A 16,609-nucleotide genomic window follows, 5' to 3' on the forward strand; every position below is an offset into this window, starting at 1 on the left:
TGTAAATAAACAAACCCAGAATGTAAATAAACGTTGGAAAATGTAAATAAACATTGAAAAATGTAAATAAATATTGAAAAATGTAAATAAACAAATCCAGAATGTAAATAAACATTAAAAATGTAAATAAATAGACCAATGTTTGTAAACGAACCGAAATTTTAGCGTCAAAGCTTTAAAATTTCGAAAATTTCGAAAATTTTTGTAAATAAACATTGGAAATGTAAATAAACAGACCAGGAATATAAATAAACATTGAAAATGTAAATAAACAAACCAATTTATGTAAATAAATTTTAAAAAGTATATATATTTTAAAAAAGAAATTATACTTACCTTATACTTACCTTTTACATACTTACCTTGCAAACTTTTTATGTTTTCAAGAATCATTTTTTAACATTTTACTTAAATCTAGAGGACTGGAAGGAATATAGGCTTAGGTATAATTGTTTTTTAAATAAAAAATCTCATTTACTATTGAAAAATATCATTTATTGAGTACAATTTACATTTATAAATACATATTTTTTAATTAATGATTGATTTAATTACATTTTGCTTGTACTTATAATATAATATTTTACTTATAATATTACTTATAATACTTATAATATTTTAAAAATATATTTACTTTTTTAATACTTAATATTTTTCTATTTAATTTACTTAAATCTAAAATATTGGAAGGAATATAGGCTTAGGAATATTTTTTTAATAAAATACACATTTATTTATTGAAAAATAGCATTTATTGAATATAATTTACAATTCAAGTTACATATTTCTAACATTAATTTAGTTATGTTTGGGCTTGCATGTTTTTGTATTATTATTCATAATATTAAAAATTGCTTCGAATAAAAGTTGAATGATTTCGAAAGAGCTATGTTCTGGTGTCCTTAGTTTTTTCGTAGATGAACTCATAAAAAAGTTAAGAAGGTCAACTTTACTTTTTCAAATGAAATCATAAAATTTAATAATGCATCAATCGATAGATCATGGTATTCTCTGTAAAAAAACATCTAGCCATATAACAAAAAACTATTAGTTTAAAAGATATGTATAACTAATCATATACACATACATACCATGATTTTTATTAAATTCAAGACTTTCGAATGAAATGACAAAAAATTCGTACAATTTTTTCTCTGTAAAAAAATCCAAAAAATTTTCATTAAAAGTTGTATCATATTTACATTTCTTCCTTATTTTCGATTCTTAAATTCAGCCTGTCCAATATTGATACAGTATTTCTGAATCGTCCAGTATAATAAAACGAAGAGAGAGAAAGAAGATAAATCGTGGTTGAAAGAAAAGGAAGGAAGTCAGCGGAGAAGGAAAGGGAGAAGGCGAAAGGCAAGGAATCACCTTTCGCTTCCCACGAGATTTTGCGTCTCGCGACCAAGGCTGGGGAAACGATGGAAACAGAATCAATTTTACGGGCGGCCGGGCATCGATGCGCCGCCGATTGGCATCGATCCGATCGAGAGATCGAGGTCTCGATCTTCGGGAAGACTAGAAATTGCCCGCCCGCCTTTTCTTCCGGTTCTCGTTGACGAGGAAGCCGCTTACTGGTTGGTCCACGGTCCAATTTGCGGCCTTCTCCGGTTCCCTGTTTCGTTGTCCCGAAGAACGAAAGAACCGATGAGATTCGTTCTTTTGGGGAATATATCTGGTATCTGGAAAATATCGCAGTATCGTAGAAAGAAAGGAAAGAAAGGAAACTCGAGCACCGCGAGGAGAATGTGTATTTGAGGAAAACTCTGTTCGAGTCACGTTCTGATACTGGATCGCACCCCGTTTCCCTTTGTTTTAAGAGTTTCCTGTTACTTTGTTCCATCGTTTACGGGGATGCTCGTATTATTCGCGATTTCGAATAGAATCGAGGAGGAAATCGTGGAAAAGGGGAAACGAGGTGAGATTCATTTCCATTACGGTTTAAGTTCGATTTTGAGAAATGTTGGGTTCTTATAACAATGTTTGGGAAAAAGAGAAAGGGACGTTTCTTGTTTCGTTGGTGAACTTGGATAGACTTTGATGTGGGTCTTTTGAAATTGAAGAATTTTATTGCAGACTGTGATTGAAATTCAATCTCGACTTTCTAATTTGAAAATGTGCTTTACGTTAGGAAAAATTCTTGTTATTCGTGATTAGTAGAAAAAAATGCTCCATCTTTTACTTTATTACAGAATATCAAGAAACATATGAAATACCATATATATGTTAAAAATACAAATTATTAATATAGATGTATATCTTAAAAATAAATAAAGAGATAAGTTAATAAAACATAATAGTTAATGTAATTTATTATCAAATATCGGTCAGAACTTTAAATTTTACTGAACACACGAAAAATAATGAAAATTGCGATTTTAATTTTTTAAACGACTGTACGACTGAACTTTATTCCCAAATGGAATTCCACGAAGATTAATTTCTAACGAAGATAACGTTCAATTTCACAATTTTGAACAGAAATTATATTGTACAAAGACGAGATGTTTAAAAATGAGTCAGAGGGAAACGAATCGTTTCCTATATCTCGCAAATGGGAAGATTGAGGAGTAATTTATTTTTCTCAGTTCCCCGTGAAACATCACGAAATCAGTTTTTTTACGGGATATTGCACGCAAGAGGTACGAAGTGCGAACGAATCCAGGCTGCAAGGCGCCGTTTCAACGAGCGACTAACGACAGCCACTTTAACGACGCCCATACCGCTCGAACGGTTATTAATTACGAGGCAGCGGGTTTTCGTGTTCTTCTCCGCCCCCGTATTGCTCCGTGTCGTGTTTCCCTCGGTCTTTCGACAGCGACGACGACGACGACCGTTTTCGAGCCTTACCTTCGTCACTCTCCTGTCCACCATCGTGAATCGTTCACTGTTTCACTGTTTTTATTTTTTATTTTTGTCCACTCATCGACATCGTAATGGCTCGATATAACTTTGTCGCCTTTGACGTGCTTTATTGTCTGCAAATAGTTGAATTGAAAAGAAAAATTGTAGACAGATTGGATTCACTTTAACAGTAAAAATTTGTAATATATTCACCAATTTGATAATTTTGATTTTAATGAAATGTTATGCGTGTAATGAGTATAATGAATTATGCATATTTTTTTTTCGTTTGTTTTGACGAAAAATATATCTCTGAGAAAGCGAAATCAAGCTTTAGCATTTTTCTTGTGTTCTAAATATTAACTTTTATTTGCGAATCTCTTTTACAATAGGATGAGCGTTAAAAATTGAATATTTCTTTGTATAAAAAATTCTATTTATCTCGCATCATTACATAGAGCAAAATTACATAGGCATTCTACAACTTCGAGGATTAATTTCATTTCCTTACAAATATTCTGTTAAAAAAAAAATTATTCGAAATGTAATTCTCTATATACTTAAAATTTAATAAAAATATTTTTCATTTTTTAACATATAATGATTGCAAATTTGTATAATAATTGGTAATTTTATAGTGTTCAAAATGAAATACAAAATGTTTTATATAAAAAATTATATAATTTTTATCACTCACTAAAAGAAATGTAAAATTCAAGTAAAATTGCATTCAAAACACGAAAGAACACTAAAACTTTAAGAATTGAGAATTTTATCCTTAAATTTTCTGTCAAAGAAAAATAATTAATAAAATTACGATTATCAGATTAGATAAATTTGCCTATAATAATGATCAATTTCATGAATTACTGCATATATCATCGAAAATATAAAAAATGGAATTAATAATATAGATGGAATACCTGTAGGAAATACCAATTGATTTTCTGATGGAGATAACGTAGTTAATATTCTTTCATTCTTTCATATAATAATGTTTCAAGTACAGCTATTTGATTGATATTCGAAGATTTAATGATATTCAGAGAGTTGTTTCATCGAAATTACGCATAATACCAATGCAATCATCGAGTGAAATACCATATTCAATAGAAGGAATTTAGTATGCCTCAAGTTTGAGGGAGATTACGCATGGAAACAAAAACGCGACGAAATTTCAAAGAGGTAAACCTTGGTAAAACTTGGACTCGGATTTCTGTCCGACCTGGCTGGGACGAGTCCACGATTATAGGTACACAAAGTTTGAAAATTCGATATTGTAATTTTGGATAAAAGCGATTACGCGCAAAGCAGGGCATGGATTCGATGTTTAGCCCCGTTTTATTATCGATCACCCGTACACAATTAAGGGAAATATAATATCGCTGGAATGAAATCAAGCCTCTATAAAATTTGCCCTTTCGCCCCCTCAAATGCCCTTTCCCCCCACCCTCCCTATAAAATTAAAAGCTTTCCATCTAATTGCGATAACATCGAACACGATTACGCGCTAATTCTCGACAAATGTGATCACCTATGAAATTCCGCTTTATAATCATCCCGTTCCACGTGAATTGCAAAGCCTCTCAAACTCAAACCATCCAACCATAAAACATAAAAAGCAATTATTGTCCCCTTTAAACGAAGAGAATAAAAAGAAAGGGGGGACAGGGAAGGAAGAAGAAAGAAAAAGGGAAGAGAGAGAAAAAAAATTATATAAAAAGATTCTTGATCAGGGTTTCGTTTCACGTTCGAACGACGCTCCTTTTGTTTCCATCGTTTTGGAAACGCTCGAAGGAAAAGAGAAGTTTTCCATCGCGCATCGATCACCGCAAAACTCGAAGCAACTTTTTCAAGAATCCCTTTGAATTTCTTCCCCGTTGCTTTTCAGTCAGTTTCGACTACACAGAGAAAACGAGCTTTCCACCCTCCCCCTCTCCTCCTTTTCCATCCCTTTCGCCCCAACACACAGACTTCTCTTCGATGAACGGCAGCGTATCTTTCTCTCTCTTCCTCTCACTCTCTCTCTCTCACTCTCTCTCTCTCACTCTCTCTCTTTCGACCACTTTTTTTTACATATCGTAATAGCTCAGACTTACCGTCTTTGACGCCCTTTGTCGCGCATCAGAGGCGCGCGAGTTTCGAGGCATCGCTCTTCCTTGAAACTTTCTCATTCGTCAAATTAGAATTCGCCTTTCCGCCGGCGCGACGGCGACGCTCCCCGGAGGCTCTCTCGCTCTCCGTGCCCATTTCTCCACTCCTTCGTCGAGACAATGGATCAAAGGATCACACACCAGCCTCTCTCCTGGACCTTAAATTCCATCGTTGCTGCCCTCCCAAGGAACACCGGCAGGGAACACGTCGCGGGAAGCTGTGTCGCGGCACGATTGTCATCGACTCATCCCTGAAGAAAGATCAAACGATCAACAGGGCACGGGTATATATCTCGTTTGGATGTAGTGTCGAGATCTGCGATTCTTTATACTTTGAACCGATAAATCATCGTGACGATGAAAGGAGAGGAAGGGAGAAGGAATTTTTTTAAAAGTATGATGGAATTGGAAGGGGATGATCGTTATTAATTAATACGAATTATTTTTCTTTTCAATTGGGTATATGTGGAAGATGAACGGTCGGGAAATTAATGATCAGATTGTTGATACTCGTGCGAAATATAATAATAATAATCTGATACTGAATCATTATTATGGTATTTAATTAAAACGTATGTTAAACTATGTGTAATTTTATTAAGTAGATTTACTTATTACATGAATTGTTCGTTTGAAAATGTTGAGCTGAAAATTTGCATTGCTTCAATATCGTATTGCATATCCTCATGTCAGTTTTATATTTACGAATAAACTATTTAGATTTTTCCAGCTTGCAATATTATTATGTAAAATCAGAAGTTTATTTATTCGAAATATAATGATTAAATTTGTTATTTAATTATTATATAAATAAAATAAATTGGAAGAAAAATATATAACATGTACACGCATATCGTTCGTGCAAACACGCGAAACGTGAAAAATATATTTGCATAAAAATTCGCAATCTAAATAATAATATTTCATCACATTCGTTTGGAACAAAGGTAAAATTGAATGTGGAAAAAATAGAGGAAATTGACGTTCTCATTAAATATCTCTCCATTCTATTTTTTATTAAATATTTATTTGAAATATTTATGGTAAACTATTGCAAAAAGATTTAAAATTGAAATAAAGAATTAATTGTTGTATCATATACAAATTTCCACTTATTTTTTGATCAGATATATTTATTTCTTTAAAGAATATTAAAACTTAGTTAATTAATTCTAATTCTAATTCTTTCAAATCTTGTATTTCTCTCTCATTTATCTTTTACAAAGTATCGTGAAATGACAGTATCACGAAAATGAAAATTAACTGCACGCTCTTAATAAAGGTACTTATCAATGACTTCATCCGAACTCAGATTATTCGAAAACTTTGGAAATTGTAAATCCATCGTCTATCCTAAGATATTAAACCGTTTAATATCCTGGCGCAATTCTCCGACTGGTCGTCGTAAAGTCTTTAATGAGTATTATCGGAAATCTCGACGTCCACACATGGGGGTGAAGGGAGCGTGAAAGGGCGCTCGATAACACGGTCGGGTTGGCCCTTAATCGAAGCACGCGTCGCGACGCTATCGTTCGTGGTGGATGATATAAGAGTTTGATGTTGCACACCAATTCGATTGGCTCGTTCCAACGATTTAATGTACGACGAACGGCCACGGATCGTTTCTCACTGCACAACCGTGAAATCAATTTCGGGATCTGTCGCTGGTATTTGCCACTCGACCGGGATCTTGCTCTTTTTGCGTGGATCCGAGCCACTGGTTGGAAAATAGATCAATAGACGGAGGAGCGTGGCTGGATAAGTGGTTGAAATCGTGAAAAGAATGAATCGAAGAAGTGAAAAGAAAATGTGCGACATTACATCTTTTAAAAATTTTATCTCGTTTGTTTTTTTTTTTTTAAATTTAAAAATGTATATGCTTGATGAAATATATTTTGTTATATTATGAACGAAATTTAAAATAGATTCTCCAGTGATCATTTTATATTTGTATTTCAAATGTAACGAAATAATAAGTTCTATATAGCAGAAATAAAAAATAATTCCATAATTGCTCACTATATTAATACTAAAAACTATTTTATTGTACGTATAGTTTTCAATAAGATCAGAAATTAAAAATATAAGAAATCTTCCTTTAGTCATAATCTCTAAGCTAAGATATTTATTCATTAATAATAACATAATTATAAATATACTTCTATATTTCCTTTGGAATTATATTTCAATTAAACTATATCAAGAACCAAGCCCTTAAAATTTCTACTAATAAAAAGAGAGAGAATAAATATCTAACCATTTCTTTCCATTTATTTTTAATCAATCTTCGTACCCTTTCATTCGACACCAAATTAAAAATATCCGTGTCGTTCCAAATAATTATAAGATCTAATTTAAGGGTGAAAGAAAAAGCAGGAAGAGAAGAAAACGACAAATGCGGAGCGGAGGAATGAATAAAAACGAGCGAAGAATTACCTGTAAGAGAGGAGAAAGAAATCAATCGAAAAGAGATGGGATAGGCAACAAAAACAAAGATGGAGGAGGGAATTGGGAGGAGCGGAAGAGAGAATGGGTGGGAGGTCCAAGACAGAATCAAGGGTGGAGAAGAAGCGAATGCTTCGACTTATATAAGGCGACTCAATTAGGATTAGCCGGAGTCTTTAGGTCTTTGCTCGCTGATCTCCGACTTCGTCTCATCGGCTTAGGATTTACCTAAGGATCTTATTGGCATCGAGAGCGAACGATCGATACGCCCACCGTTCACGAAGCCAGGCTCACGAAGTCACGAAATCGTGATCTCTTCGTCGACAATGGGACATACGACGGCCACCTACCGTTCGTGAACGCCGGAATGACTAAGAAAGTTCAGAAAACCGTTTCTATCGAGACGGCTCCGTAACGTAACCCCGTCCCCTTCCCATATTTCCCCTTTCAATTCGTCGCTTTCGATGAAGCGAATCTATTCGTGCACCGCGGTAATTAAATCTGGTTTAAACCTTCTTCTCGACAAAAAACTTATCCCCGATTCTTGCTGAAATGATCGAAGTATCGGTCTCTTAGAAATGGGATTTTCTATAGGCATTGGAGGCGTGCCCCTGAATGTATGCTTCCGGATTAGACATAATCCGGTCACTTTCAATATTCTATGTTATTTTAATGAACTATGAAGTTCGATGCATTTGAAAGAAAATTCTATTTATGTAACTATGAATTATGAACTTATCTCGTTTATAATTGAAGTTTTTTTATAATATACCTTAATTGCAATATTATTAAGAAGAAGATTTCTATTGTTATTAGAATAGATAAATCACACAATATATTTTTGTAGAATTTTCATCTTTTTTTAAAAAAAAATAAAAAGATTTTAATAAAAGTTTTTTTTAAAAAAAATTAAGTGAAATTGATTACAATAAGTTTAATATTCGATTGAAGGAACAATATATAAGAAAACGAAAATATGCTTTCGCATGGTAATACTATTAATACTATTAAACGCATTAAACAAAATTGTTTTATATTTATATGAACTTTTTTAAATTGAAACAATTGTTTTTCTCTTTAAAATTAAAAAAATTAAAGCGAGATCAAAAGAAATTTATATTTAAAAAACTCCTGTATTCTCTATTCTCACTCCCCATTATATTTCTTGTGCAAAAATATCAAACAAAAAAAAAATCTCGAGTGTATACAGAATCGCGGAATACCAAAACAATAATTATTCCGCAGAGATAACTCGTGATCTCGTTTCGCAATCGAGCCCCATTCGAAAAGAGCAACTTTTATTTTTTTGTGAATCGAACGCAGGATATTCAGTCTCTCGTGACGCTCGTTTTCCTATTGACGATATATATACAGGGTGACACTTTTTAATTGATTCACTCAAATAATATCTTCGAAATTATCGATGACAAAAATTGAATAAGCACATAACATAAAAGATCAAATTTATTTTCTTAAATGAAAGTGCTGCAATTTATTCTATTCTCTACACGAAGTCACTTATGATCAAGAATCATTAATTTAATGAGATATCTTAGTTTATAAAACTTATTGCATATAGAAAGAAAAATATATATGAAAAGATAAAATTAAAATAAGTTAAAATACTTATTTTAATATAAATAAACCAATACTTTCTTATTTTTAGACCATAGATCTATATGTACAATTAAGATTTATAAATACAAAAATTTACAGAATGCACACGATATTCAAAGAAACACAAAATATTGAATAACATAGTATACGATATTTGAAGAATGAACTAAATGTCTGTAAAACTCTATTTAATCGTATCCATAAAAATTTGATTTTGCATAAACATCCACAGTGTGCATATAAATAACAACGAACCAAAATTTATTAAAAAATTTAATTATTCCTTACGCATCCAATTAAAAAAAAATTATGTGCATCTTGAAATCATTTGTCTAAAAACGTCTTTTAATGTCATTAATAATTTCCATTAATAATATTCGATCTAAATGGGTCACCCTATATACCGGAATCGTGCACACTCTTTCCACCTTTTCGCGGAACTTCTGACTGTCTCTTCCCCGCCCGAGAATAATAAGTTTCCGGCGATGTGACCCGTGAAAATCGAATACGCTTGCACCGGTTGCAGCGACAGCTCGGCCGACAAGGCAACTCCGCGTCCGGTCGACTCAGTTATGGAAATCCCTTCGGCGCGTCGGCTCATCACCACCCGCCCTGTTGTACCCGGCCAGTTCCCGCTTCCTGTCGTCGAATCCTGTTCAAAGTCAATCGCGAAATCTCGTTATATCGCATCTACCGTTATAACGAGAAAAATCGTGTTCACCGGACTCCGGCCAGATAATATCGAAACATTCTGATTGCTCGCGATACACGAGCCCCCGTTTTGCGTTTCGCGATTTTCACTCCCTTCTTTTTTATGGGGATGCAATTCGAACGTCACGTTTCGATCTAGCGATACGATATGGAATGGATTGGCACGGGTTGAATCAAAGGCACACGATTGAGCGAGATTTGAAAATATTACTCTTTGATTAAGGAGTTGCGTGAAAATTTTTAATTTTTCGAGAATTCGAATTCCGGAGCTAATTAGTTATTAGTTTAATGAGATACAAAAATGTAAATAATTTTAGGTAAAATATATCTACAAAGAAGAAAGACGAACATAAACGATGAATAGTTTTAAGTGTTTTTAAGAAACAGAATATATTATATAAAAAAAGAACGTGCATATATAGTTGCCTAATATGTATGAACACTGTTTGTTTTTATTTAATTTAAATAAACGAATTAATAATCCATACACCATGTATATTCTTATAATATGCAGAAATTTATCTGAAGGTAAGACTAGAATTCCTAAGGATTTCAAGTAATTTACAACAGAGTCTAATCTAATATCAACCGTATTTTCAAGCAAACTTACTTAATTTCATAAAGAATCAATTTCAGTTGAAAAATCACTTTTTCTCAACTCGATAATATTTAAAACGAGATTACGACACATCTACTCTCAATTATCAACAAAGCATTCGCTTCATCCCCTTCCACGAACTCTCCACCGCCCGAAGCGCGGCGAGAAGAGAAACGAAAATTAAACCTGTCCAGCGTGTATCCCAAGTTCCCCAAACGCGATTCACTAACCAAGTTCACCGCCTTGGTCGAAGCGTTAAGAAGGCATTCGACGGTTTCCCGCACCGGAAACAAGGAGTTTGCATAAACGTGGCCGGAACGAAACTTTTGATCGAGGGTGGAGAAGTTTGGCCACGCGGAGGGTTAACCTTCCTGAGGGCACGATCGCGATTCGGATGAGGTGGAAAAGAGGGGATTGCAGAGAGAAAGGAAAAGAGAGAGGGGGGAGGGGGAGAGAGTAGCTTTGCTTCATTGTTTGCCCGGAGCTCGATTACGGGTTAATAACGTTACCGTGACCCCTGGCTTCGTCTTGGCGCGCAACGCCAAGATTTTGAGGAAGACCGCTTTTGCCTCGCCGAAGTCAGCCGTATAAAGGATCGGCCGATCCAATTACCGGCCAAGCTAGTTTCTTCGTTCGTGCCTCGTTAACGGGTACGAAGTAAGCCACGGGTTGAGCTTAAGGCGAGTTCGTAAGACTTCCTTTGCATCTGTGGCGCGCGCCCCCGGCTCGAGTTACCCCGGAATCACACGCGAAAACTGGCCACAATTGGACAACGAGCTCGCGAGAATTGCAGAGCTCGAGGAGTGAGACCTTTTAGGACGAAGACATCGCGTCGAGGTGATCGTACAACCGAGGATTGGATAAAGGATGAAGATTGAGGATCCTTGAAATGAATTTTGTTGAACAGTTTGAATTTTAATGAAATTGATGGTGACTGTTTTTATATTTGATGTAGGATAGAGAGGATATCAAGTAGAAATAATTTAAGAATAGAATATTTCAAGAAGATATTAGGTTACTGATTAAAAAATAGTGTATAGGGGATTGTGAATGCATTTATGGATTTATAGAAAATTTAAATTTATGTAAAAATATATAAAAACATCCAAAATATTTGAAAAATAGATTTCTAACTATCTATTTAATAATGGTACAAATTTAATGAAGCAGTTATTCATTAGAATGTTGAACTGTATCAAGTAACATACGATAAAATATATGATTCTATTTAAAAAAATGAAACTAACATTAAAATTTTCGAAATTTCTTCAAAAAAGATATTACTACCATATTATAGTTTTCTTTATATTAAACAACAGTTCAATAATAGCTTTTGTTTTTATATCTTACAACAGAGATAATTGCTAATTTTTTATTTATACAATATTAATTAAATTCTACGAAAGGAATCTGAAAGAATTTCCATTCAATTCTACTCAAAAGCAGAAAAACATTATTTCCACGTAGAAACCTGTAAAAACCTCCATTCAATTCTACTTAAAACCATCAAACAAAAGAAGAAGACCCGAATCTCCCCAAATTCCCGGTATATTTAATTAAAAGAAAGTAGCAGCGATTCCCAGCATCCGTTCTTCCTCAAAATTCACGGTACCAATTAACCCCCTCTCTCCCCTCTCCTCCTCCTCCTGTTCTCTCATTATTCCCAAGAACAAGCCTAAAAAACGAAGAGGGAAGAGTAAGATCAACGATCGAATTCGAACCCGTCTTGGTGCGTTCTCCACGAAGAGGCCAGGCCCGCTCGTATATTTTAAGGAAACGTCTGTGAACGGCGGAAACGTATTCCAACCGCGGAAACAAATCTCTGCCGGGCAAAAAACCGATCCGTGATTATCGTAACGATCTCTTCGTTTTCCTCGTGGAACGTGGGGCCCCCGGAAACCGACATTCCGCACCCAGGCCACGTATGTGGCGGCCGAATTTATTCGCGGGCCATGGCACGCCATTGGACGGCCGGCGAGCATTATTTACCTTGGTAATTACACCGAGGCCGGTTCCACTCCGGTGGCTCGCGAGCCACAAATTATCGAGCACCATGCTTTCGCTGTTTCGCCGACGACGCCGGCAACCGAACAGTCTGGGATCGTTAAACGCTTTTTACGAAACTGCTTCTCCCTTTCTCTCTCTTACTTTCTTCCTTCCTGTTTCTCGATCGTGGATAAGCCGGTGCTCAAGGTCATCGGCTACCAACATCGACGGTGGCCCGAAAATTGCTCGTTGTTTGGATAAGAAAGTTTGCAAGTGGATGGAGAAAGAAGTGAAGAACGATTAAAGATTCGATGGTGCGTAAACGAAGTTTGTTCGTTAATGTTGAGAAACCAGGTGGAATAGCTCGAGGGTGAATTCACGTGAAGGGGAGTTATTATTTCAGGTTTTGGAATTCTTTTTCTTTCTGAAATATTTTATTAATTTCTTTCGTATATCATTTATCAATAATTTAATATCAATTATTAATCATCGTGAAAATACAAATTTAGGATACTTAATTTTAAAACCATTATAATTTTAAATTTTAAATTCTGTATTTGCTTACAAAATTTCAAATCAATGTGACAAAGACTGTATTTTTATTAAGTGCTTATTCATATTTCCATATGAAAATATATAGAAATATAATATATTTAGATTTAATTAATCCTTTGGAAAAGATATGTTTTATTTTACGTTATAAAATATACATTTCTAATAAAAAGATGATGATTATTTTCCATTTTTCAAAACTAATAAAATAATAATTAAATCAAGAACAAAGAGATGATAGATCTGTCAGACATGTGCACTTATGTAACTTTAATTATTTTAATACATATGCATGATATCTGAATATAATAAAAAATATAAATGTTATAATAAATACAACCACGAAACGATTTTAAAAACCAGCTTCATCCATCTATGTATACCTACACAAGAATCATTTGCTAATTCACATCTTATCTAATTATAGTAATGCTATTGAGAAAAGCCACGAAACAACCGTATTAAAACGTTCTTAACCCACCCCGTGAACCCGGTTGCTTCACCTGCTCTCCGAGCATCGATTCGTGCCCCTCCTTCCCTGGCGTTCGATTCCAAAGACTGCCGTTAATTACAGAACGAGTTGGCCGGGGTACGATCGCCTGCTTCGCTCGATTTCTCGATAATTCTCGTTTCGCGTCGCGGGGCAACGAGAAAGCTTGCAAGGGGTTGGCTGGCCGGCCCGGCGCGACGTAAATAAGATTTCATCCGGGCCGCTGATCCCCCGAGTGTTCGTAATAATAGTAAATTAAAACGTGCGGCGACTGGAGACAGGGACCAGCGTATCCGATATTCGCTTTTGACCCCCCTTAAATTGCCAGATACCGGTATTCGATGAGGGAGGAGGGAAAGAAATGGAAGAAATAAAAAAAAAAAAGAAAAAGAATGGAGAAAAGAAGAGGAGAAAATCCTCGATCGTTCATCGATATTCGATGAAATTCCAAAGTTGAAGGGAGAACGGGTCGCATTTGACGTGGCGCACGGTTATAAATCAGAAATGGTCGCGTGTGGTCGATTAAGCGGCCAAGCAGAAAGGAAACGGGCCTTAAGATTGCATTTATTACCCGTGAATCTCGAAACCACCCCCTCCCTCCCTCGAGTTGAATTGTGTTGGCGATGATCCAACCGAGTCGAGGCTTGAAAACGAAAAGATAATTGAGTCTACAAAGAGAAAAGTTGAGAGGCGAAAAGACCATGATGATGATTCTTGAAAAGGGGTGGAAAACTTTATTCATTCTTTCTTTTATTCTTCCTTTTTTTTCTCTACTTGGCTCCTTGATTTTTGGTTCCTTGTTTTCATTCATCGTAACGTTTGGATTCTCTCTTTCTGATGTGGGTTTTATCCTTCTTTGCATAGGGCATCCAGTCGAAGCTGTTATGGAAGAAAGGATGTTTTCTCGTTCTTTGATCATCCATGGTTCAAGTGAATCAGAGATGAAGTCGGGTTGAGTGCTCGTCATATACATGTAGATCTCTGTGTATCTTCACTAAATGGAGCATTTCATGATGTTTTCCTTACGAGATGGAGATTTGAATGATGATGAAAGGAAACCTTTTCGGATGAAAATAAAATTCTTATAGATTCCGAAAATTTGATTGTTACTGGCATCGGTATCTGGATATGAATTTAATCGAAATTTTTAACAATATTTTCATGGAAACGCGATATTCAAATTTGTGTTTTATCTCAAGCATAAATGTTAACCAAACATTAATCACAATACAAGTCACAAACCTAAGTTTTCATAAACCAGTAAATTTACCTATGTACAATCCTTTTAAATCCAGCTTTATTAACCAATATTCATATTTATTCTTTATTTATTCTCTTTAAACTGTACAAGCAACCAGATAAACAGGAAATTCAGTCGCACAAAGTTTTAACTTGTACAAGTTATATATCAGCAAAAATGTATCGAGCGCTATTCTACGCTTGGCGAAACGATAAAATCTCTTTACCTCGATATCTATCGCTTGTAGTTTCGTTATCGTGCTTACAAGTTTCGAAACGAGGCGACATTAATTTACATAGAGACCGCATACAACTCCTCGGCAATTACGGATCTCGGGATTTTTTATATAAACCTTTAATAATTTACGTAAAATATAAAGCAATTAGCGGTCGAGTCTGACTGAAAAAAGGAAAAATTAGAAATAAAAAAAAAACGGAGGAAATAATAATAAAAAGGTAAGCGAGGTCTCATGCTGGCGCTCTTTCCCTTTGGGATTCCTGGGAATTTACCGCCCGTGAATTCGAAGCTCGGCTTAACGGTGTTTTCGGACGCGAATAAAGATGCCTAATTAGTAAACCACCAACGTATTCAAATACCAATAAACAAGCATTATACGCGAGCTTGGTAATGAAGCAATATCCAGAAGACACGAACGGGAAACGTTTAAGCTGGTTTTTATCTCTAGATTTATCGAGAAGGTAAATTCTACTCGTACGTATGTAAGATGTTGCAACTTGCCACATAGTAACGTCAGAACTTGATAGTACCATCTGCGTTCGAGTTGCGTGGAGTTTACTAGGTTTAAATTTATTTATTTACTTTCGTATAATATTAAAAACACAGCAATGGACTCAGTTCCAAAATGTAAATTTTTCCATCAAGCACAAATAAAATCAAATTGCTAGTCTTCATCTAATCAGAATTTCGTTTTCGTTTACGTATCAACTATCGTTTCTCTTCTTAACGAATCTACTTGACTTGAACGATCCAAGAATCCACTGATACAATCAAATGAGAAAGAGGAAAGCGTTTTCCCGCCGCTTATAAATGAAACCGTTGCTGTCGCGGCAAAGAGCGCTCTCTTTTGAGCACCCAAAGGGGCCCAAAAGGGGAGCTTCCAATTTGCGTTGAACCTCGAAACTCGACTCGTATTCCCCATGGGTCGAGCGCGATTCGAAGCTCGTTGCCGGCGAGATCACCGCCGCGACGCCACGCGACGAACCGTGGGGACATCGGGGGAGGAAAGGGGGAGGCGGTTTTACGCCGTGGAAAGAGCGTGGCTGCCGCGGGGATCCGATGAAAAGGCAATTAGCCGAATGAAAATGTAACACGAGACCGCACGTGACTAGGAAACACGCGGGGGGTGTCGTTCGTGCCGGCCACCCTCTCCCACTCGACGACCTATGGGTGCGTGCGTGCGTGCCGCGTAATTGTCACTTTGTCAACGCGCTCCTCCTCGCCCGAGGGCTTTCCTGAGGGGGGGCGTGAGAGAGAGTCACTTCTTCTAATTGACGCGAAGATTCGTCGTGGAAGACGAGGAGGCGGCTGCACGCGGCATGAATTAGCGGGAGTGCTCTTCATCTTGAGTCTCTAGCCCCTTCTGTTTTTTGGCCATAAGTTTTCTTTAGGGTAAAGTCTTTTATTTCAGCTTTTGGATACATTTGGATTCGAAGCTATGTTGTGAAATCCTTGAAAAAAATTTTAATAAGCGTCGTTTCTAGGAATAGGTTTGTCAATTCTTTTGTGAAAAGTAAATCTTGACTGGTTTGCTTGTTGGTTCTTTTTTATGATGAAATTCTGGATTTATTATAACTTTCCATCTTTAGATCGAATGTATATTATAATTCTTGATTAATTGGATGTATTTTTTGAGCTTTGTAAGGTTAGAATAAGGCTTTTATGATGAAATTTTAGATTTAAAATTTTGGATTCAATATGGTGAATCTTCGAAACTTGAATTTATTAAAATA

At 35.6% G+C, this 16,609-nt stretch overlaps 1 long non-coding RNA gene across 1 annotated transcript in view; it reads right to left on the minus strand.

Annotated features, from left to right (window-relative positions):
* Positions 1-2,287: 2,287 nt before the first annotated feature.
* The window catches only part of LOC107996036 (uncharacterized), a 227,934-nt gene continuing 213,612 nt past the window's right edge, over positions 2,288-16,609 (minus strand). The window contains exons 3-4 of the long non-coding RNA XR_009831289.1: positions 4,947-5,251; positions 2,288-2,981 (exon numbers count right to left, since the gene is read on the minus strand). This is a non-coding gene — a long non-coding RNA (uncharacterized LOC107996036). The remainder of the gene's footprint in view (positions 2,982-4,946; positions 5,252-16,609) is intronic.

The sequence above is a fragment of the Apis cerana genome, linkage group LG10, assembly GCF_029169275.1.
Source record: "Apis cerana isolate GH-2021 linkage group LG10, AcerK_1.0, whole genome shotgun sequence".
Taxonomy (NCBI): domain Eukaryota; kingdom Metazoa; phylum Arthropoda; class Insecta; order Hymenoptera; family Apidae; genus Apis; species Apis cerana.